This window comes from Battus philenor, unplaced genomic scaffold (assembly GCF_028537555.1).
Source record: "Battus philenor isolate CCGP_79_NKW_IND1 unplaced genomic scaffold, ilBatPhil1.0.hap1 SCAF_10, whole genome shotgun sequence".
Classification (NCBI taxonomy): domain Eukaryota; kingdom Metazoa; phylum Arthropoda; class Insecta; order Lepidoptera; family Papilionidae; genus Battus; species Battus philenor.
This window is the reverse complement of record NW_027181662.1, coordinates 12,501-35,863: the sequence shown is the minus strand read 5'-3', so window position 1 is coordinate 35,863 and position 23,363 is coordinate 12,501.

Genomic DNA, 23,363 nt, shown 5'->3' with positions numbered 1-23,363 from the left:
TAGGTTAGGTTAGGTTAGGTTAGGTTTTTTTTCTTTTTTTTTTTTTTTTTTATTCGTACCCCTATCTAGTTTGGGACAGGGTCTTTTGTATCAATATAATTTTTCACATTTCTTATTATTTTCTTTCTCTTCTTTCTTTCCTTATAATGTCATTTCTTTCATTCTATTTTCTATCTTTCATTCCACAATTCATCTTTCTTTCTCATTCGCCCTATTCAGCTTTCATTCTTCCCTCTTTTCTTATTAATAATTACATTTTTATCTTTTTATTTACATTTGGATTTCTTATTTTATAATTATTTTTTTATTTATCACAGTCTTATTTCTTAATTTTTTCCCATTTTATTGTCGCTTTGTTACTTACTTATGTTTGTCTTTTATTTATTTCTATTGTTCTTTTAACTATTTCTTTGCAGAGGGTTATGAAATCTTGCTGGTATTCTCCGCCTATCAGGGAGGCTATTGACTCCTCCCTGATTTGAACCCCAGACCGGCACTCGAAGCCGAACCGGAGTCCCCCGAATGCGGGACACCGGGCCACAAGGTGGATCACGGTCTGGTCCACGCCCGGTTCACAGAAGCACGAGGGGTCCTCCTTGAGCTTGAACCTATGAAGGTACTCAGAGAACCCCCCGTGCCCCGTGAAGAGCTGGGCCGAGACCGCGTCCACCTCGATGCTGCGGAGCACGCGGTAGGCTGAGACGGCGTCCGGGAAAAACATCCTCGTTACCGAAGCCGTCGTTCCTTCCACATACCTCCTGTTCCATTCGTCGAGCGACTCCAGTCTCAGTTGCCGCTTGACGAATGAAACAGGGCATCTCTCGTACTCTGGTCGTCTTTTACTCTTCAGGGCCGCTTCCTTGGCCAGCTGGTCCGCCCTCTCGTTCCCCTCCATCCCCGCGTGCGCTTTCACCCAGAACAACCTTACATCCTTCCCTTTCTCTCTCGCTTTCATTACATTCTCCTTCACTCTTAACGCTAAGGGATGGAGGGTGTCCGATCTTGCGACAGTTTCGAGAGCGGACCGCGAGTCGCTCAGTACGGCACAGACTTGCGCCGACTCGCCGGCCGCGTACCCTGTTGCCTCAGCTAGAGCCAGCAGCTCTGCCTGGTATACGGTGCAGAAGTTGCCCAACTTGAGTTTCTTTGTGTATGACTCTACGGCGCCCCGCTTGACGCAGAACGCCGCACCCACCTTATCCTCTATGCGGCTGCCGTCGGTATAAATTACCAGATCGGCAGCCGCGGTGGCAAGTCGGACTTCCTCCGCACTTTCCCCCAGACAGGAGAACTCCACACCAACTTGACCAGACGGGTGTGGTAGTCTCAGGTAGCTGACCGGTACCTCCAGGTCTCGGTCCTTTACCACCTGCCGGGAATGACCCTTTCTTATTTCAAATAAGCGGGCTGCTTCTTGGACCCGAAGGTCCAGGGGAAGCAACCCGGCAAGTATAAGGGCCGAGTGCAGGGACGCGGTCCTGTGGGTCCTCGCGATCTTCTGCGCGAAGCCCCGCTGGACCGCGCCCAACTGCCTGCGGACCAGCAGCTTCCTAGCCGCCGGCGCCCATGCACTCGCTGCATACAAAATCGTCGGCTCCAGCACCGCCAGATACATCGTTCTGATCACCTCCGAGTTCAGACCCCAAGATACCTTCGCAGCCCTGCACAGCTGACGATAGAGGCCCTGTGCCTTCTTGCTCACGTTCTTCACGTGACTGTTGAACGTGAGCCTATCGTCAACTGTGAGGCCTAGTATCCGGACCTCCCCAGTCCGTCCAAGCGGCTCACCCCCCATGCTCAGTAATGGGTAGTCGAACTTTAGCTTGTTGGTTGGTTAGGTTAGGTTAGGTTAGGTTAGGTTAGGTTAGGTTAGGTTAGGTTAGGTTAGGTTAGGTTAGGTTAGGTTAGGTTAGGTTAGGTTAGGTTAGGTTAGGTTAGGTTAGGTTAGGTTAGGTTAGGTTAGGTTAGGTTTTTTTTTTTTTTTTTTTTTTTTTTTTTTTTTTTTTTTTTTTTATACCCCCGCTATTGGGGGCCTCTCGTACCCCTATTTATGTTGGGATAGGGACTTTGCAAGCATTGAATTTTTTCACTTAGTTATTTTATTTTTATTCTCTTTTCTTTCATTCTTCACATAATCTTTCTTTCTGTTCTAATCTTTCATGCCACAATTCGTCTGTCTTTCTCTTTTCCTCTGATCATCTATCATTCTTCCCTTGCTTTTTACATTTTCAATAGCTTTTTATTTTTTTTATTTTTATTTCACATTTTTGTTTCTTATACAATAATAATTTTTATTACAGATTTATATATTTTAATAGTTAATAATTATATTTTCTATTTTAATTTTTTAATATATATTTATTTATTTATTTCCTATATTTAAGTTTTGTTTCTTTTTATTGCACTTTCCGCTATTTCTTTGCAAAGGGATAGGAATGATTCTTTACATTCTCCGCCTATCAGGGAGGGTATTGTCTCCTCCCTGACTTGAATTCCAGACCGGCACTCGAAGCCGAACCGGAGTCCGCCGAATGCGGGACACCGGGCCACAAGGTGGATCACGGTCTGGTCCACGCCCGGTTCACAGAAGCACGAGGGGTCCTCCTTGAGCTTAAACCTATGAAGGTACTCAGAGAACCCCCCGTGCCCCGTGAAGAGCTGGACCAAGACCGCGTCCACCTCGATGCTGCGGAGCACGCGGTGGGCTGAGACGGCGTCCGGGAAAAACATCCTCGTTACCGAAGCCGTCGTTCCTTCTACATACCTCCTGTTCCATTCTTCGAGCGACTCCTGTCTCAGTTGCCGCTTGACGAATGAAACAGGGCATCTCTCATATTCTGGTCGTCTTTTACTCTTCAGGGCCGCTTCCTTGGCCAGCTGGTCCGCCCTCTCGTTCCCCTCCATCCCCGCTTGCGCTTTCACCCAATACAACCTTACATTCTTCCCTTTTTCTCTCACTTTCATCACATTCTCCTTCACTCTTAACGCTAAGGGGTGGAGGGTGTCCGATCTTGCGACAGTTTCGAGGGCGGACCGCGAGTCGCTCAATATGGCGCAGGCTTGCGCTGACTCGCCGGCCGCGTACCCTGTTGCCTCAGCTAGAGCCAGCAGCTCTGCCTGGTATACGGTGCAGAAGTTGCCCAACTTGAGCTTTTTTGTGTACAGCTCTGCGGCGCCCCGCTTGACGCAGAACGCCGCACCCACCTTATCCTCTATGCGGCTGCCGTCGGTATAAATTACCAAGTCGGCAGCCGCGGTGGCAAGTCGGACTTCCTCCGCACTTTCCCCCAGACAGGAGAACTCCACACCAACTTGACCAGACGGGTGCGGTAGTCTCAGGTAGCTGACCGGTACCTCCAGGTCTCGGTCCCCTACCACCTGCCGGGAATGACCCTTTCTTATTTCAAATAAGCGGGCTGCTTCTTGGACCCGAAGGTCCAGGGGAAGCAACCCGGCAAGTATAAGGGCCGAGTGCAGGGACGCGGTCCTGTGGGTCCTCGCGATCTTCTGCGCGAAGCCCCGCTGGACCGCGTCCAGCTGCCTGCGGACCAGCAGCTTCCTAGCTGCCGGCGCCCATGCACTCGCTGCATACAAAATCGTCGGCTCCAGCACCGCCAGATACATCGTTCTGATCACCTCCGAGTTCAGACCCCAAGATACCTTCGCAGCCCTACACAGCTGACGATAGAGGCCCTGTGCCTTCTTGCTCACGTTCTTCACGTGACTGTTGAACGTGAGCCTATCGTCAACTGTGAGGCCTAGTATCCGGACCTCCCCAGTCCGGCCAAGCGGCTCACCTCCCATGCTCAGTAATGGGTAGTCGAACTTCAGCTTGTTGGTTAGCACCATCACCTTTGTTTTGTGTGGTGCAAACCTCAGCTTGTTCCTGACCCCCCACTCATGAACACGGGCGAGAACGGCATTGGCCCGACTCGAGATGTCCTGGGCCTTCTGCCCCGAGAAGACCAGCACGACGTCATCTGCGAACGCCTGGCAGTGTGTCCCGGTCTTTGCCACCTCCTCCAGGAGAGGGTTGATGAGGAGGGTCCAGAAGGTTGGGCCGCCTACGGATCCCTGCACGCACCCCTTGGTGGTCTCTCTGGCCCACTCTGCCCCCGCGTACCGTACGGACACCTTGCGATCGCTAAAATAGCTGTCGACAAGGCGCCGCAGATTCGCGGGGCAGCGAGTTTCTGCCAGTCTGCACCGTATAGCAGGCCACCAGGCGTTATCGAAGGCTCCCTCTATGTCCAATGATACCAGCACTGCGATCTCCTTCTCCTTCAGCCGAGTTCGCAGATGCTGGATCAGGTCATACAGGGAGTCTTCGGTACACCTCTGCGGCATGAAGCCGTATTGGTGGCTACTGATATACGGCGCAGTGTACCACCGGATCCTTCGGACCATCATTTTCTCTAGGACCTTGCCGAGAATCGGCAAGAGTCCGATGGGCCTGTAGGATTTCGGGTGCGTGTAGTCCTCCTTGTCCGGCTTCCGCAACGCTACGACCACTGCCTCCTTCCATCTCGTGGGGAAGCGGGAAAGCGCGAGACACCGGTTGGAGAGCGCGAGGTACAGAACGGGGTCCACGGCGACGGCCGCTCGGCAGATGTCCGCGGTGAGTCCGTCAGAGCCAGGTGCCTTCTTGGCGTTGAAGGTCGATACGGACCATCGGAGCTCCTCCATCGTAAACGGGGGATCGCATGTTCCGTCATGGTCCCCCGAATTGACTTCATCGGCTTTAGCTCTTACAGTTCTGTGGTCCGCATTGTCCTTCCCGGGGTCGTCCTCCGGGAAGAAAACCTCCGCCAGCAGCCTGGCTGATCCCGCTGCGTCCAGCACTTTACCTGACTGGACGAGGGGGACGTCCTCTCGCCTCACCTCCGTGCGACGCATCACACGGTGGATCCCGTCCCACATGGTCTCGCGATCCTGTCTCTCACAGAAACGCTTCCAGCTATGGGTCTGAGCGCGCCTCGCCTCGAGGCGGTATGCCTCCTTCGCGTCGCAGTACTCGCGCCAGACCAGCTCCTTACGAGCCGGCCTCGCGGCCCTGATCCTTCTCTTCTTCCTCACGACATCCGCCTTGAGGAGAGAGAGCTGTTCGGACCACCAGGGCAATTCCGTCCTCTTCCGCTTGGAGACCTTCGGCAGGACCAACTCGCAAGCGTCCCTCACGGTTTCCACATACCGACCGACCATGCTGTCCAACGCCCCCTCCTCGGTGATCTGATTCACCTCGGTAGACGTCAGGCAGCGATCCGATAGCAGCCGGGCGACAGTTCGATGGAACTCGCCCCAGTCTGCCCTACGGGTAGTGTACTGCCGTGTGGTCCGCTTGACGTCCGTGCCTCGGGACCTCTCAAACTTCAGATTGAACACAATTGCCCTGTGGTCCGACGAGGATATGTCGTCCACGAGGCTCCAGCCCACCGCTCGGTCGAGCAGGGTGGTCGAGCAAGCAGTAATGTCGACGCGACTGGAGTAATGCTTACCGCCCCGATACGTATCAAACGTCGGCTCAGACCCCTGGTTCAACACGTGCACCCCCAGTTGGTCGAGGGCGGCTGCGACCTCCTCCCCCCTTCGGTCCGTGGACCGGCTACCCCACCAGGTGTTATGCGCATTGACGTCGCCACCCAGTACCACGTTGGCAGTCCCCAAGCCCTCCACGGCCGAGCCGATCCGGTCCAGGTATGGTCCGACGGGCGTATTAGGCTCCAGGTAGACGGACACCACCCCTATCTCCCAAGCCCCAGTCCTCAGCCTGGCCACGGCAACGTTGCCAGACGTGAGTTGGGGACATTGAGTGATATCGATGGTGTCGTCGAATAGCACAATGGCCGCCTTGACAACCTCCCCGTTGCCTCGCGCGACACATTGTACCACCCTTGTCCCTGGGTAGTGCCTCATCTCGCCAATAGCGCCGATATACGGCTCCTGGACCAATGCGAACGCCCAGCCTCTCTTCGGCGCTTCGCATATCAGCTCGGCCGTAGCGAGCTCGGACCTTTGCAGGTTAAGCTGCGTCACGCGGTACCGGTGGTGCCCTGCGCGGAGAGTGCGGTGGGTCACCTGGGTGCCCTTAGCAATAGGCTACGGACGCCCGTGCTATGGTGTCCCACTTTCTCCGCACAGGACAGTCTTCGTCAAATGCGCCGTGGTCCCACCGGTCTGCCTTAGCTAGTCGGCAGTTCCGGCAGGCGGGAGGTTTCCCGGCTTGCCGATCCGGACACTCGGCGCGTAGGTGCCGGCCACCACAATGGCTGCAGCGGTCTTCGCTCTCCGCGCAATGCCGTTTGGTGTGGCCGTAACCTAGGCACCGAGTGCACTGGACTAACGGGGAGTGATCATGCACCCGCACTCGCTGGAGGTCCACGTGCATGTAGCCCGCAGCCGTCAGCCGTCCCCAGAGCGCAGGCGACACGCGCATGACCACATGGATCGTCTGCACATTTCGCGCCCTCCTCCTGAACCTTACCTCCGCCCTCTGATCCTCCCCAGAGACGTCAACCAGCAGGTGTTTATTTTGGGTCTTAATGGCCTTTACTATTTCTTCGTTAGTATTATAGGCCATTACGTCTCTGAGCAGCACCAGTGGGTCCTTGTTTTTGACCTCTGCAAGGTTCAGGTCCTTGCCTGCCCTCCTCAGCCCCTCACGCACCCTCTCCAGTTCGACCTCTGAGCCGCAGCCCAGGATGACCCGACCGTCCCGCACCCTGCGGATCCGGTCGACCCTTATGCCGGTCTGGGTGGCGTTTAGGGCTTTCCGTATTTTTCCCAGGACCTGCTCGCCCGTGTCGGTCCCCGACGAGACCGCCACCGAGTGCTTAGGTTCGCACCCCGGTGGCGGCCTTTTTGCCGGGCCGGCCGCCACGCTCGCGTACGTGCCAGGAGGCTTCGGTTTTTCTTGTATTTTTACAGCCACGAGAGACTCCCTCAAGCCCTCCAATTCTTTGGTATTGGCTTCAAGTAGTCTCGCGTGGCTGTCTAATTTCTTAAGGAGCTCGCACTGGCTCGCCGGCAGGGGGTTTGCGGGTGGATCCTTCACTACTGCTTCCACCCGTTTCGCCCCGCTCGCCGGCTGCTCTACTGGACCCTCTTTTGGGTCCTGGGTTCTCTCTCTATGTGCGAGCTCCGCCTCCTTAAACAATTCGTAGATCCGATTAATGGCTATTATCACCTGCTCTTTTATCTCCGTTTTTAGGTTGCGCGAGCTGCCCAGGTGCAATTTCGCCTTTGTTAGGCACGCTCGCGCCTCCTTCATCCGGTCCGCGGAAGCCGGTTTGTCCCCTTTCGGGGATTGCCCGGCCGCCGCGGGAGCAGGTGTCGGCTCCACCGCTTTCGGCAACGTACGCGCCTTTACTTTCACGGCCGGCACGACGCTACGGGGAGAGGTCCCGGGCTTTTTTACCTGCCCTTCCCACTCCCCCACACTCCTCCGGACGCTTCTAGTGGGCGAGGTGCTCACCCGGCACGCCTGGCTGGCGCCTGCCTGGCTCACCTCGCCCGCGTCGGTGGTCTTTGTGGGGGTCCTAATCATTTCTAATAGGGATACGCGTCTGTATAATTTAAAATTTAATAATTATATGTCAACTCAATGTATAAAATAAGTTCTATCTTCTAAATATATTTAAATAAGTCCTAACCTAGTGCAAAAGGGCGATCTTTTATATATAAACTATGTTATAACCTAATGGAATTAGACTCCTATTATTTAGTTTCACTATAACTTTTTGTAATTTCCTGTAGTTTGTTTACTTTTTTTGTTAACGTTATGCAATTCTTTTTTATGACTTCTTAATTACTTAATTGCTCCACTCGAGCGCTCGGCCTTGACCGCCGGCACAGGTGCGGCGCGGCACGCGCGCGCGGCCCGGTAGTGAGGAGTGACGCGCGACGCGCGGGCGGCGGGGGCAACTTAATATAATGTAAACTGAATGTAATTACTTAATCTGCCTGCTTCTTTATTTCTTTTGGTTAGGTTATCGCTTTGTCTGTTTTAATCTACCCTAGTGCGATAGGTAGTCACTTCGCTTCTTATCCTAAGGCAATAGGGCCGTTTACTACTTTAATTATTTGTCAATTATAAAGTAAACTTAATCTTAGTGCAATAGGGCTTTGTCGTCTTATCCTAAGGCAATAGGGCCGCTTAACTAATTTAATAATTTGTCAATTATATAATAATCTTAATCTTAGTGCAATAGGGCTTTGTCGTCTTATCCTAAGGCAATAGGGCCACTAGATTAATGTTACAGTATATAGCAAGGAAATCCCAACTTTTATTATTACGTTATATTACGCACGGCTCGGCGGCTCGCGCGATGCGGACAGGTGCGCCGCCCGGGGTCGTTGACCTCGTCCGCGCAGCCGGCGCGCTCCCGATGCAACGCAACGCGTGCAAGAGAGACGGTCGCGCCGCCCGGTGTCGCTGTCCTTGTCCGCGGCGTCCAGGTGCGCGCCAGATGTTTTGTTACGGCCGCGGCGGCGCAAAATTGATTCGTTTTAATGTATTTTAACGTCTACCGCCCGCTCTTTTTTATTGAGACTTCCCTGCTATATCTTCTGCAACTACTTAACTAACTAATTAACCTAGTTCTTAAATCTATGAGATGGGTCAAGAAAACCTCAATCTCAGTGGCAGCCGCCGAGTATGATTATTATTTTAATACGAGCCAATTTTGTTTTATTATCGATCTTATGATCTGATTTTGACCTTTGTGGTGGGTGGAGATTTTCTTGTTTTGTGATAGTCTACCCTTTTGTGGGCCCTAAAAAATGGTACCCTGCTAATTTGCGCAGGGTCCGTGACAGTCTTTCACTTCTACCCACCACTTATAAATTTTTAATTTTGAAATCTAATCCCGGCGGCTACCTTGTCTAATTTATATTGTCCCGCGTTGTCGGCGTTGTCAGGCTCCCGGCTGCACCCCTCGACCCCTCTGCCTCGCTTAGCAGTGGGTGTCCGGCTTCGACGACTGTTTCCAATTGGATGATTTCCAATTGGAATTTGTTTATTCTTCTATAACTTTTCGAGTTTTTATCCAAAAAATTTTTTGTTAATACGCTCGCAAAGCTTACGCAAGCGCGCACAAGATAGCAATTCAAAAAGTTTGTGTTACAGCGCTTATTCGCGCGCGGCGGGTCCTTTTAGTTTTTTCACTATTCCGCACTTAATTCGAACTTTTGCTTGTTAAAAATCCAATTAAATTCCGATTTTAAAACTTTTCACGGATTTTTGTTCGGTGTTAATTGGCGGATTTTTTCATATATCACTTGATAGATTTTTCACACTAGAACACACTCAAAACTAATTTAAACTTGCAATTTGTGCGGTAAAGCGTTACGGACCGGTGCGTTCGGCTCGGGAGCGTGCGCAGGACTGGGTTAGGTTAGGTTAGGTTAGGTTAGGTTAGGTTAGGTTAGGTTAGGTTAGGTTAGGTTAGGTTAGGTTAGGTTAGATTAGGTTAGGTTAGGTTAGGTTAGGTTAGGTTAGGTTAGGTTAGGTTAGGTTAGGTTAGGTTAGGTTAGGTTAGGTTAGGTTAGGTTAGGTTAGGTTAGGTTAGGTTAGGTTAGGTTAGGTTAGGTTAGGTTAGGTTAGGTTAGGTTAGGTTAGGTTAGGTTAGGTTAGGTTAGGTTAGGTTAGGTTAGGTTAGGTTAGGTTAGGTTAGGTTAGGTTAGGTTAGGTTAGGTTAGGTTAGGTTAGGTTAGGTTAGGTTAGGTTAGGTTAGGTTAGGTTAGGTTAGGTTAGGTTAGGTTAGGTTAGGTTAGGTTAGGTTAGGTTAGGTTAGGTTAGGTTAGGTTAGGTTAGGTTAGGTTAGGTTAGGTTAGGTTAGGTTAGGTTAGGTTAGGTTAGGTTAGGTTAGGTTAGGTTAGGTTAGGTTAGGTTAGGTTAGGTTAGGTTAGGTTAGGTTAGGTTAGGTTAGGTTAGGTTAGGTTTTTTTTTTTTTTTTTTTATTTTTATACCCCCGCTATTGGGGGTCTCTCGTACCCCTATCTTTTTGTGGGACAGGGTCTTTTGTTACAGTAATTTTTTCACATATATTTTTTTTTTTTTATTTTCATACTCATCAGTCTTTCATCACATATTCTTTTAGTCTGTCTTTCATGCTATATTTCTTTCTTTTGTGCCCTTCTATACTACTCTTCTTTCATCCCTTTTTTTTTTATTTTGTATATCTTATTTTCTAGGTATCACATATTTGCACATTTATTATTTATTTTATAACAGTCTTTTATCTTATACCTAGGTTTTATTTATTTCTATAATCTTTTTAACTATTGTTTTACAATAATATACAAAATCCTGCCTAGTAGCTTTATCGCCTATCAGGGAGGGTATCGTGTCTTCTTTGACCTGAACACCAGACCGGCACTCGAAGTCGAGCCGGAGTCCCCCGAATGCGGGACACCGGGCCACAAGGTGGATCACGGTCTGGTCCACGCCCGGTTCACAGAAGCACGAGGGGTCCTCCTTGAGCTTGAACCTGTGAAGGTACTCAGAGAACCCCCCGTGCCCCGTGAAGAGCTGAACCAAGACCGTGTCCACCTCGATGCTGCGGAGCACGCGGTGGGCTGAGACGGCGTCCGGGAAGAACATCCTCGTCACCGAAGCCGTCGTTCCTTCTACATACCTCCTGTTCCATTCGTCAAGCGACTGCTGTCTCAGTTGCCTCTTGACGAATGAAACAGGGCATCTCTCATATTCCGGTCGTCTTTTACTCTTCAGGGCCGCTTCCTTGGCCAGCTGGTCCGCCCTCTCATTCCCCTCCATCCCCGCGTGCGCTTTCACCCAAAACAACCTTACATCCTTCCCTTTTTCTCTCACTTTCATAACATTATCCTTCACTCTTAACGCTAAAGGATGGAGGGTGTCAGGTCTTGCGACAGTTTCGAGGGCGGACCGCGAGTCGCTAAGTACGGCGCAGACTTGCGCCGACTCGTTGGCCGCGTGCCCTGTTGCCTCAGCCAGAGCCAGCAGCTCTGCCTGGTATACGGTGCAGAAGTTGCCCAACTTGAGCTTTTTCGTGAACAGCTCTGCGGCGCCCCGCTTGACGCAGAACGCCGCACCCAACTTGTCCTCTATGCGGCTGCCGTCGGTATAAATTACCAAGTCGGCAGCCGCGGTGGCAAGTCGGACTTCTTCCGCACTTTCCCCCAGACAGGAGAACTCCACACCAACTTGACCAGACGGGTGCGGTAGTCTCAGGTAGCTGACCGGTACCTCCAGGTCTCGGTCCCCTACCACCTGCCGGGAATGACCCTTTCTTATTTCAAATAAGCGGGCTGCTTCTTGGACCCGAAGGTCCAGAGGAAGCAACCCGGCAAGTATAAGGGCCGAGTGCAGGGACGCGGTCCTGTGGGTCCTCGCAATCTTCTGCGCGAAGCCCCGCTGGACCGCGTCCAACTGCCTGCGGACCAGCAGCTTCCTAGCCGCCGGCGCCCATGCACTCGCTGCATACAAAATCGTCGGCTCCAGTACCGCCAGATACATCGTTCTGATCACCTCCGAGTTCAGACCCCAAGATACCTTCGCGGCTCTACACAGCTGACGATAGAGGCCCTGTGCCTTCTTGCTCACGTTCTTCACGTGAGTGTTGAACGTGAGCCTATCGTCAATTGTGAGGCCTAGTATCCGGACTTCCCCAGTCCGGCTAAGCGGCTCGCCCCCCATGCTCAGTAATGGGTAGTCGAACTTTTGCTTATTGGTAAGCACCATCACCTTTGTTTTGTGTGGTGCAAACCTCAGCTTGTTCCTGACTCCCCATTCATGAACATGGGCGAGAACGGCATTAGCCCGACTCGAGATGTCCTGGGCCTTCTGCCCCGAGAAGACCAGCACGACGTCGTCTGCGAACGCCTGGCAGTGTGTCCCGGTCTTTACCACCTCCTCCAAGAGAGGGTTAATGAGGAGGGTCCAGAAGGTTGGGCCGCCTACGGATCCCTGCACGCACCCCTTGGTGGTCTCTCTGGCCCACTCTGCCCCCGCGTACCGTACGGACACCTTGCGATTGCTAAGATAGCTGTCAGCAAGGCGCCGCAGATTCACGGGGCAGCGAGTTTCTGCCAGTCTGCACCGTATAGCAGGCCACCAGGCGTTATCGAAGGCTCCCTCTATGTCCAATGATACCAGCACTGCGATCTCCTTCTCCTTCAACCGAGTTCGCAGATGCTGGATCAGGACATACAGGGAGTCCTCGGTACACCTCTGCGGCATAAAGCCGTATTGGTGGCTGCTGACATACGGTGCAGTGTACCACCGGATCCTACGGACCATCATTTTTTCTAGGACCTTGCCGAAAATCGGCAAGAGTCCGATGGGCCTGTAGGATTTCGGGTGCGTGTAGTCCTCCTTGTCCGGCTTCCGCAACGCTACGACCACTGCCTCCTTCCATCTCGTGGGGAAGTGGGAAAGAGCGAGACACCGGTTGGAGAGCGCGAGGTACAGAACGGGGTCCACGGCGACGGCCGCTCGGCAGATGTCCGCGGTGAGTCCGTCAGAGCCAGGTGCCTTCTTGGCATTGAAGGTCGATACGGACCATCGGAGCTCCTCCATCGTAAACGGGGGATCACATGTTCCGTCATGGTCCCCCGAATTGACTTCATTGGCCTTTGCTCTTACAGTTCTGTGGTCCGCATTGTCCTTCCCGGGGTCATCCTCCGGGAAGAAAACCTCCGCCAGCAACCTGGCTGATCCCGCTGCGTCCAGCACTTTGCCTGACTGGACGAGGGGGACGTCCTCTCGCCTCACCTCCGTGCGACGCATCACACGGTGGATCCCGTCCCACATGGTCTCGCGATCCTGCCTCTCACAGAAACGCTTCCAGCTATGGGTCTGAGCGCGCCTCGCCTCGAGACGGTATGCCTCCTTCGCGTCGCAGTACTCGCGCCAGACCAGCTCCTTACGAGCCGGCCTCGCGGCCCTGATCCTTCTCTTCTTCCTCAGGACATCCGCCTTGAGGAGAGAGAGCTGTTCGGACCACCAGGGCAATTCCGTCCTCTTCCGCTTGGAGGCCTTCGGCAGGACCAACTCGCAAGCGTCCCTCACGGTTTCCACGTACCGACCGACCATGCTGTCCAACGCCCCCTCCTCGGTGATTTGATTCACCTCGGCAGACGTCAGGCAGCGATCCGATAGCAGCCGGGCGACAGTTCGATGGAACTCGCCCCAGTCTGCCCTACGGGTAGTGTACTGCCGTGTGGTCCGCTTGACGTCCGTGCCTCGGGACCTGTCAAGCTTCAGATTGAACACAATTGCCCTGTGATCCGACGAGGATATGTCGTCCACGAGGCTCCAGCCCACCGCTCGATCGAGCAGGGTGGTCGAGCAAGCAGTAATGTCGACGCGACTGGAGTAGTGCTTACCGCCCCGATACGTATCAAACGTCGGCTCAGACCCCTGGTTCAACACGTGCACCCCCAGTTGGTCGAGGGCGGCTGCGATCTCAACTCCCCTTCGGTCCGTGGACCGGCTACCCCACCAGGTGTTATGCGCATTGACGTCGCCACCCAGCACCACGTTGGCAGTCCCCAAGCCCTCCACGGCCGAGCCGATCCGGTCCAGGTATGGTCCGACGGGCGTATTAGGCTCCAGGTAGACGGACACCACCCCTATCTCCCAAGCCCCAGTCCTCAGCCTGGCCACGGCAACGTTGCCAGACGTGAGTTGGGGACATTGAGTGATATCGATGGTGTCGTCGAATAGCACAATGGCCGCCTTGACAACCTCCCCGTTGCTTCGCGCGACACATTGTACCACCCTTGTCCCTGGGTAGTGCCTCATCTCGCCAATAGCGCCGATATACGGCTCCTGGACCAATGCGAACGCCCAGCCTCTCTTCGGCGCTTCGCATATCAGCTCGGCTGTAGCGAGCTCGGACCTTTGCAGGTTAAGCTGCGCCACGCGGTACTGGTGGTGCCCTGCGCGGAGAGTGCGGTGGGTCACCTGGGTGCCCTTAGCAATACGCTACGGACGCCCGTGCAATGGTGTCCCACTTTCTCCGCACAGGACAGTCTTCGTCGAATGCGCCGTGGTCCCACCGGTCTGCCTTAGCTTGTCGGCAGTTCCGGCAGGCGGGAGGTTTCCCGGCTTGCCGATCCGGACACTCGGCGCGTAGGTGCCGGCCACCACAATGGCTGCAGCGGTCTTCGCTTTCCGCGCAGTGCCGTTTGGTGTGGCCGTAACCCAGGCACCGAGTGCACTGGACTAGCGGGGAGTGGTCCTGCACCCGCACTCGCTGGAGGTCCACGTGCATGTAGCCCGCAGCCGTCAGTCGTCCCCAGAGAGCAGGCGACACGCGCATGACCACGTGGATCGTCTGCACATTTCGCGCCCTCCTCCTGAACCTTACCTCCGCCCGCTGATCCTCCTCAGAGACGTCTACCAGCAGATGTTTATTCTGGTTTTTGATGGCCTTTACTATTTCTTCATTCGTGTTATAGGCCATCACGTCTCTGAGCAGCACCAGCGGATCCTTGTTTTTCACTTCGGCAAGGCTCAGGTCCTTCCCTGCTCTCCTCAGCCCCTCACGCACCCTCTCCAGCTCGGCCTCTGAGCCGCAGCCCAGGATGACGCGACCGTCCCGCACCCTGCGGATCCGGTCGACCCTTATGCCGGTCTGGGTGGCGTTTAGGGCCTTTCGAATTTTGCCCAGAACCTGCTCGCCCGTGTCGGTCCCCGACGAGACCGCCACCGAGTGCTTAGGTTCGCACCCCGGTGGCGGCCTTTTTGCCGGGGCGGCCGCCACGCTCGCGTACGTGCCGGGAGGCTTCCCCTTTTCTTGTATTGTTGTTTTTGTAGCCACGAGAGACTCCCTCAAGCCCTCCAATTCCTTGGTATTGGCTTCAAGGAGTCTCGCGTGGCTTTCTAGTTTCTTTAGGAGCTCGCAATGGGTCGCCGGCGGGGGGTTTGCGGGTGGGTCCTTTACTTCTACTTCCACCCGGTTTGCCCCACTCGCCGGCTCCTCTACTGGACCCCCTTTTGGGTCCTGGGTTCGTCCCCTGTTTGCGAGCTCCGCCTCCTTGTAAAGCTCGTAGAGCCGATTTATCGCGTTGATTACCTGCTCCTTTATTTCGGTCTTCAGGTTGCGCGAGCTGCCCAAGTGCAGTTTTGCCTTAGTTAGGCACGCTCGCGCCTCCTTCACTCGATCTGCGGACGCCGGCTTGTCCCCTTTCGGGGATTGCCCGGCCGCCGCAGGAGCAGGTGTCGGCTCCACCGCTTTCGGCACCGCACGCGTCCTCGGTTTGACGGCCGGCGCGACGCTGCGGGGAGAGGTCCTGGGCTTCTTCCCTTGTCCCTCCCATTCCCCCACACTCCTCCGGACGCTCTTAATGGGCGAGGTGCTCACCCTGCACGCCTGGCTGGCGCCTGCCTGGCTCACCTCGCCCGCGTCGGTGGTCTTTGTGGGGGTCCGGTACATGGTAGGGGTACTCGTCTGAAGTGTAAAAATTTTAAAAATTTAAAAATTCAAAAATGTAAATAATTAAAATGTTCTAAATTAAAAATTAAAATCAAAATTAAAAATTTAAAAATTTAAAAATTTCAAAAATAAAGTATTATATACTTAGTCCTAAATTGTTCTAATTTAAAATTGAAGTATTATATACTTCGTCCGTTATTAAAAGTTTAAAGTATTTAATACTTAGTCTTACAGTTCAAAATTTAAAAATGTAAACAATAATGTCAACTTAACTCTAGTGCAACAAGGCAAAAAGACTCTTAAACTAAGGCAATAGGGCCCCTATTCTATTGCAGTTGCTGTCTATAACAAAGACCGGTCGTAAAATTTATTACCCCGCGCGGCGCGCCGTTTAACTCCCTGTAATATTAATTATTATTGCTACGCACGGCGCGTCGCTCGCGCGGTGCGGACGGCAACGTCTCCCGGCTCGCTGACCTCGCCCGCGGCCGCAGGGGCGCGCCCGAAGTTCGGCAACTGCGCACGACAAAGCGTGCGCGTGCGAGAGAGACGGTTGCGCCGCCCGGTAGGTCTATCCCTTTCCGCGGCGCTCAGGCGCGCACCAGATGTTTTGCTACGGCCGCGGCGGCGCGAATCTGGCTCGGTTTTATGTTTTTTACCTTCTACCGTCCGCTTATTTTTATTAAGGTGCTTTGTTATAAACAGCAACTATTGTCTAATTCTACTTATAATGCTAATCTTAAAACTATGGGATAGGTCAAAAAGACCTCACTCCCAGTGACAGCCGCCGAGTATTTTAATTTCTAGTATTTATAAAGGGAATTTAACCTTGTGGTGGGCTAAAAAGAAAATGTAATTACCCACCACTTTATTTATTTAATATTACGCTTTGTAAATGCGTGTAATACTCGGCGGCTATCTTACTTATGCTAAGTCCAGGTCGCTCCCGGCTCCCGGCTGCAACCTCCGCGGTCCTCGGACCCTTAAAAGGCCCCGGATGTTCGCTGGTATTCTCGAAGTAAGGTTCCAACCGGTTTTCTTTATGTTTTCCAGTTGGAATTCCCTTACTTCGGCTGCAGCTCCTCCGTCTGTGGTCGTAAAAATCCAAAAAAGGTGTCAAACGAGAGGCCTTGGTACGGCGCACCTCGCCACAGTTGCCGTTACACGATTTCCCACTGAAAATCGTGCAGCGTTTTAATTTTTTCTTTTCTTACTTGCTCACTGTAATTTTTGTTTTTGTGTTTAAAAATCCAAATTATGTCCAATTTACACTTTTTTGGTGTCAAAGCGTTCGGGCTGTGAACGCGCTTTTTTTGACACTATTTTCACTAATTTTCGAGCACTTTTACTGACACTTTTTGATTTATCGATCTATTTTGAGCGATCTAGGCCACGTGGGAGCGTGCGTTCTGCTCGGGAGCGTACGGCGGACTGGGTTAGGTTAGGTTAGGTTAGGTTAGGTTAGGTTAGGTTAGGTTAGGTTAGGTTAGGTTAGGTTAGGTTAGGTTAGGTTAGGTTAGGTTAGGTTAGGTTAGGTTAGGTTAGGTTAGGTTAGGTTAGGTTAGGTTAGGTTAGGTTAGGTTAGGTTAGGTTAGGTTAGGTTAGGTTAGGTTAGGTTAGGTTAGGTTAGGTTAGGTTAGGTTAGGTTAGGTTAGGTTAGGTTAGGTTAGGTTAGGTTAGGTTAGGTTAGGTTAGGTTAGGTTAGGTTAGGTTAGGTTAGGTTAGGTTAGGTTAGGTTAGGTTAGGTTAGGTTAGGTTAGGTTAGGTTAGGTTAGGTTAGGTTAGGTTAGGTTAGGTTAGGTTAGGTTAGGTTAGGTTAGGTTAGGTTAGGTTAGGTTAGGTTAGGTTTTATTTTTTTTTTTTTTTTATTTTTTTTTTTTTTTTTATTCGTACCCCTATCTAGTTTGGGACAGGGTCTTTTGTATCAATATAATTTTTCACATTTCTTATTATTTTCTTTCTCTTCTTTCTTTCCTTATAATGTCATTTCTTTCATTCTATTTTCTATCTTTCATTCCACAATTCATCTTTCTTTCTCATTCGCCCTATTCAGCTTTCATTCTTCCCTCTTTTCTTATTAATAATTACATTTTTATCTTTTTATTTACATTTGGATTTCTTATTTTATAATTATTTTTTATTTATCACAGTCTTATTTCTTAATTTTTTCCCATTTTATTGTCGCTTTGTTACTTACTTATGTTTGTCTTTTATTTATTTCTATTGTTCTTTTAACTATTTCTTTGCAGAGGGTTATGAAATCTTGCTGGTATTCTCCGCCTATCAGGGAGGCTATTGACTCCTCCCTGATTTGAACCCCAGACCGGCACTCGAAGCCGAACCGGAGTCCCCCGAATGCGGGACACCGGGCCACAAGGTGGATCACGGTCTGGTCCACGCCCGGTTCACAGAAGCACGAGGGGTCCTCCTTGAGCTTGAACCTATGAAGGTACTCAGAGAACCCCCCGTGCCCCGTGAAGAGCTGGGCCGAGACCGCGTCCACCTCGATGCTGCGGAGCACGCGGTAGGCTGAGACGGCGTCCGGGAAAAACATCCTCGTTACCGAAGCCGTCGTTCCTTCCATATACCTCCTGTTCCATTCGTCGAGCGACTCCAGTCTCAGTTGCCGCTTGACGAATGAAACAGGGCATCTCTCGTACTCTGGTCGTCTTTTACTCTTCAGGGCCGCTTCCTTGGCCAGCTGGTCCGCCCTCTCGTTCCCCTCCATCCCCGCGTGCGCTTTCACCCAGAACAACCTTACATCCTTCCCTTTCTCTCTCGCTTTCATTACATTCTCCTTCACTCTTAACGCTAAGGGATGGAGGGTGTCCGATCTTGCGACAGTTTCGAGAGCGGACCGCGAGTCGCTCAGTACGGCACAGACTTGCGCCGACTCGCCGGCCGCGTACCCTGTTGCCTCAGCTAGAGCCAGCAGCTCTGCCTGGTATACGGTGCAGAAGTTGCCCAACTTGAGTTTCTTTGTGTATGACTCTACGGCGCCCCGCTTGACGCAGAACGCCGCACCCACCTTATCCTCTATGCGGCTGCCGTCGGTATAAATTACCAGATCGGCAGCCGCGGTGGCAAGTCGGACTTCCTCCGCACTTTCCCCCAGACAGGAGAACTCCACACCAACTTGACCAGACGGGTGTGGTAGTCTCAGGTAGCTGACCGGTACCTCCAGGTCTCGGTCCTTTACCACCTGCCGGGAATGACCCTTTCTTATTTCAAATAAGCGGGCTGCTTCTTGGACCCGAAGGTCCAGGGGAAGCAACCCGGCAAGTATAAGGGCCGAGTGCAGGGACGCGGTCCTGTGGGTCCTCGCGATCTTCTGCGCGAAGCCCCGCTGGACCGCGCCCAACTGCCTGCGGACCAGCAGCTTCCTAGCCGCCGGCGCCCATGCACTCGCTGCATACAAAATCGTCGGCTCCAGCACCGCCAGATACATCGTTCTGATCACCTCCGAGTTCAGACCCCAAGATACCTTCGCAGCCCTGCACAGCTGACGATAGAGGCCCTGTGCCTTCTTGCTCACGTTCTTCACGTGACTGTTGAACGTGAGCCTATCGTCAACTGTGAGGCCTAGTATCCGGACCTCCCCAGTCCGTCCAAGCGGCTCACCTCCCATGCTCAGTAATGGGTAGTCGAACTTTAGCTTGTTGGTTAGCACCATCACCTTGGTTTTGTGTGGTGCGAACCTCAGCTTATTCCTGACCCCCCACTCATGAACATGGGCGAGAACGGCGTTGGCCCGACTCGAGATGTCCTGGGCCTTCTGCCCCGAGAAGACCAGCACGACGTCATCTGCGAACGCCTGGCAGTGTGTCCCGGTCTTTGCCACCTCCTCCAGGAGAGGGTTGATGAGGAGGGTCCAGAAGGTTGGGCCGCCTACGGATCCCTGCACGCACCCCTTGGTGGTCTCTCTGGCCCACTCTGCCCCCGCGTACCGTACGGACACCTTGCGATCGCTAAAATAGCTGTCAACAAGACGCCGCAGATTCGCGGGGCAGCGAGTCTCTGCCAGTCTGCACCGTATAGCAGGCCACCAGGCGTTATCGAAGGCTCCCTCTATGTCCAATGATACCAGCACTGCGATCTCCTTCTCCTTCAGCCGGGTTCGCAGATGCTGGATCAGGTCATACAGGGAGTCTTCGGTACACCTCTGCGGCATGAAGCCGTATTGGTGGCTACTGATATACGGTGCAGTGTACCACCGGATCCTACGGACCATCATTTTCTCAAGGACCTTGCCGAGAATCGGCAAGAGTCCGATGGGCCTGTAGGATTTCGGGTGCGTGTAGTCCTCCTTGTCCGGCTTCCGCAACGCTACGACCACTGCCTCCTTCCATCTCGTGGGGAAGTGGGAAAGCGCGAGACACCGGTTGGAGAGCGCGAGGTACAGAACGGGGTCCACGGCGACGGCCGCACGGCAGATGTCCGCGGTGAGTCCGTCAGAGCCAGGTGCCTTCTTGGCGTTGAAGGTCGATACGGACCATCGGAGCTCCTCCATCGTAAACGGGGGGTCGCATGTTCCATCATGGTCCCCCGAATTGACTTCATCGGCTTTAGCTCTTACAGTTCTGTGGTCCGCATTGTCCTTCCCGGGGTCGTCCTCCGGGAAGAAAACCTCCGCCAGCAACCTGGCTGATCCCGCTGCGTCCAGCACTTTACCTGACTGGACGAGGGGGACGTCCTCTCGCCTCACCTCCGTGCGACGCATCACACGGTGGATCCCGCCCCACATGGTCTCGCGATCCTGTCTCTCACAGAAACGCTTCCAGCTATGGGTCTGAGCGCGCCTCGCCTCAAGGCGGTATGCCTCCTTCGCGTCGCAGTACTCGCGCCAGACCAGCTCCTTACGAGCCGGCCTCGCGGCCCTGATCCTTCTCTTCTTCCTCAAGACATCTGCCTTGAGGAGAGAGAGCTGTTCGGACCACCAGGGCAATTCCGTTCTCTTCCGCTTGGAGACCTTCGGCAGGACCAACTCGCAAGCGTCCCTCACGGTTTCCACATACCGACCGACCGTGCTGTCCAACGCCCCCTTTTCGGTGATCTGATTCACCTCGGTAGGCGTCAGACAGCGATCCGATAGCAGCCGAGCGACAGTTCGATGGAACTCGCCCCAGTCTGCCCTACGGGTAGTGTACTGCCGTGTGGTCCGCTTGACGTCCGTGCCTTGGGACCTCTCAAACTTCAGATTGAACACAATTGCCCTGTGGTCCGACGAGGATATGTCGTCCACGAGGCTCCAGCCCACCGCTCGGTCGAGCAGGGTGGTCGAGCAAGCAGTAATGTCGACGCGACTGGAGTAATGCTTACCGCCCCGATACGTATCAAACGTCGGCTCAGACCCCTGGTTCAACACGTGCACTCCCAGTTGGTCGAGGGCGGCTGCGACCTCCTCCCCCCTTCGGTCCGTGGACCGGCTACCCCACCAGGTGTTATGCGCATTGACGTCGCCACCCAGTACCACGTTGGCTGTCCCCAAGCCCTCCACGGCCGAGCCGATCCGGTCCAGGTATGGTCCGACGGGCGTATTAGGCTCCAGGTAGACGGACACCACCCCTATCTCCCAAGCCCCAGTCCTCAGCCTGGCCGCAGCAACGTTGCCAGACGTGAGTTGGGGACATTGAGTGATATCGATAGTGTCGTCGAATAGCACAATGGCCGCCTTGACAACCTCCCCGTTGCCTCGCGCGACACATTGTACCACCCTTGTCCCTGGGTAGTGCCTCATCTCGCCAATAGCGCCGATATACGGCTCCTGGACCAATGCGAACGCCCAGCCTCTCTTCGGCGCTTCACATATCAGCTCGGCAGTAGCGAGCTTGGACCTTTGCAGGTTTAGCTGCGCCACGCGGTACTGGTGGTGCCCTGCGCGGAGAGTGCGGTGAGTCACCTGGGTGCCCTTAGCAATACGCTACGGACGCCCGTGCTATGGTGTCCCACTTTCTCCGCACAGGACAGTCTTCGTCAAATGCGCCGTGGTCCCACCGGTCTGCCTTAGCTAGTCGGCAGTTCCGGCAGGCGGGAGGTTTCCCGGCTTGCCGATCCGGACACTCGGCGCGTAGGTGCCGGCCACCACAATGGCTGCAGCGGTCTTCGCTCTCCGCGCAATGCCGTTTGGTGTGGCCGTAACCTAGGCACCGAGTGCACTGGACTAGCGGGGAGTGATCATGCACCCGCACTCGCTGGAGGTCCACGTGCATGTAGCCCGCAGCCGTCAGCCGTCCCCAGAGCGCAGGCGACACGCGCATGACCACATGGATCGTCTGCACATTTCGCGCCCTCCTCCTGAACCTTACCTCCGCCCTCTGATCCTCCTCAGAGACGTCGACCAGCAGGTGTTTATTTTGGGTCTTAATGGCCTTTACTATTTCTTCGTTAGTATTATAGGCCATTACGTCTCTGAGCAGAACCAGTGGGTCCTTGTTTTTGACCTCTGCAAGGTTCAGGTCCCTGCCTGCCCTCCTCAGCCCCTCACGCACCCTCTCCAGCTCGACCTCTGAGCCGCAGCCCAGGATGACCCGACCGTCCCGCACCCTGCGGATCCGGTCGACCCTTATGCCGGTCTGGGTGGCGTTTAGAGCTTTCCGTATTTTTCCCAGGACCTGCTCGCCCGTGTCGGTCCCCGACGAGACCGCCACCGAGTGCTTAGGTTCGCACCCCGGTGGCGGTCTTTTTGCCGGGCCGGCCGCCACGCTCGCGTACGTGCCGGGAGGCTTCACTTTTTCTTGTACTTTTGCAGCCACGAGAGACTCCCTCAAGCCCTCCAATTCTTTGGTATTGGCTTCAAGGAGTCTCGCGTGGCTGTCTAATTTCTTAAGGAGCTCGCACTGGCTCGCCGGCAGGGGGTTTGCGGGTGGATCCTTCACTACTGCTTCCACCCGTTTCGCCCCGCTCGCCGGCTGCTCTACTGGACCCCCTTTTGGGTCCTGGGTTCTCTCTCTATGTGCGAGCTCCGCCTCCTTAAACAGTTCGTAGAGCCGATTAATGGCTATTATCACCTGCTCCTTTATTTCCGTTTTTAGGTTGCGCGAGCTGCCCAGGTGCAATTTCGCCTTTGTTAGGCACGCTCGCGCCTCCTTCATCCGGTCCGCGGAAGCCGGTTTGTCCCCTTTCGGGGATTGCCCGGCCGCCGCGGGAGCAGGTGTCGGCTCTACCGCTTTCGGCAACGTACGCGCCCTTACCTTCACGGCCGGCACGACGACACGGGGAGAGGTCCTGGGCTTTTTTACCTGCCCTTCCCACTCCCCCACACTCTTCCGGACGCTTCTAATGGGCGAGGTGCTCACCCTGCACGCCTGGCTGGCGCCTGCCTGGCTCACCTCGCCCGCGTCGGTGGTCTTTGTGGGGGTCCGGTACATTTTAGGGGTAGTCGTCTGTAACTTAAAATTCGTATATAAGTATACGCTTGCTTGTCTTATTATACTATTTGTATAAAGTTATATATAATTTGTGTACTCTTGTAGAATCAATATGTCAATATATAATTTATAGATATGTCAATATATAAAATTTGTTTAACTCTATGTGTCAATTTTTAAATAAAATATAATTTAGTCAACTTAACTCTAGTGCAAAAAGGCTCTTAACCTAAGGCAATAGGGCCACTATTCTATTGCTATTTATACTAATTCTTAAAACTATGGGATAGGTCAAAAAGACCTCACTCCCAGTGGCAGCCGCCGAGTATTTTTATTCCTAATAATTATGCCAGACCTATGTTTATTTACTGGAGGAATTTAACCTCTGTGGTGGGCGGAAAAGAAAAATGTCTACCCACCACTTTTTTATTTTATAAAACTCTTTGTAATTTCTTGTAATACTCGGCGGCTACCTTACTTATACTATGTCCAGCACTCCCGGCTCCCGGCAGCAACCCTCAAACCCTCTGCCTCGCTTAGCAGTGGGTGTCCGGCGTCGTCGAGTGTTTCCAATTGG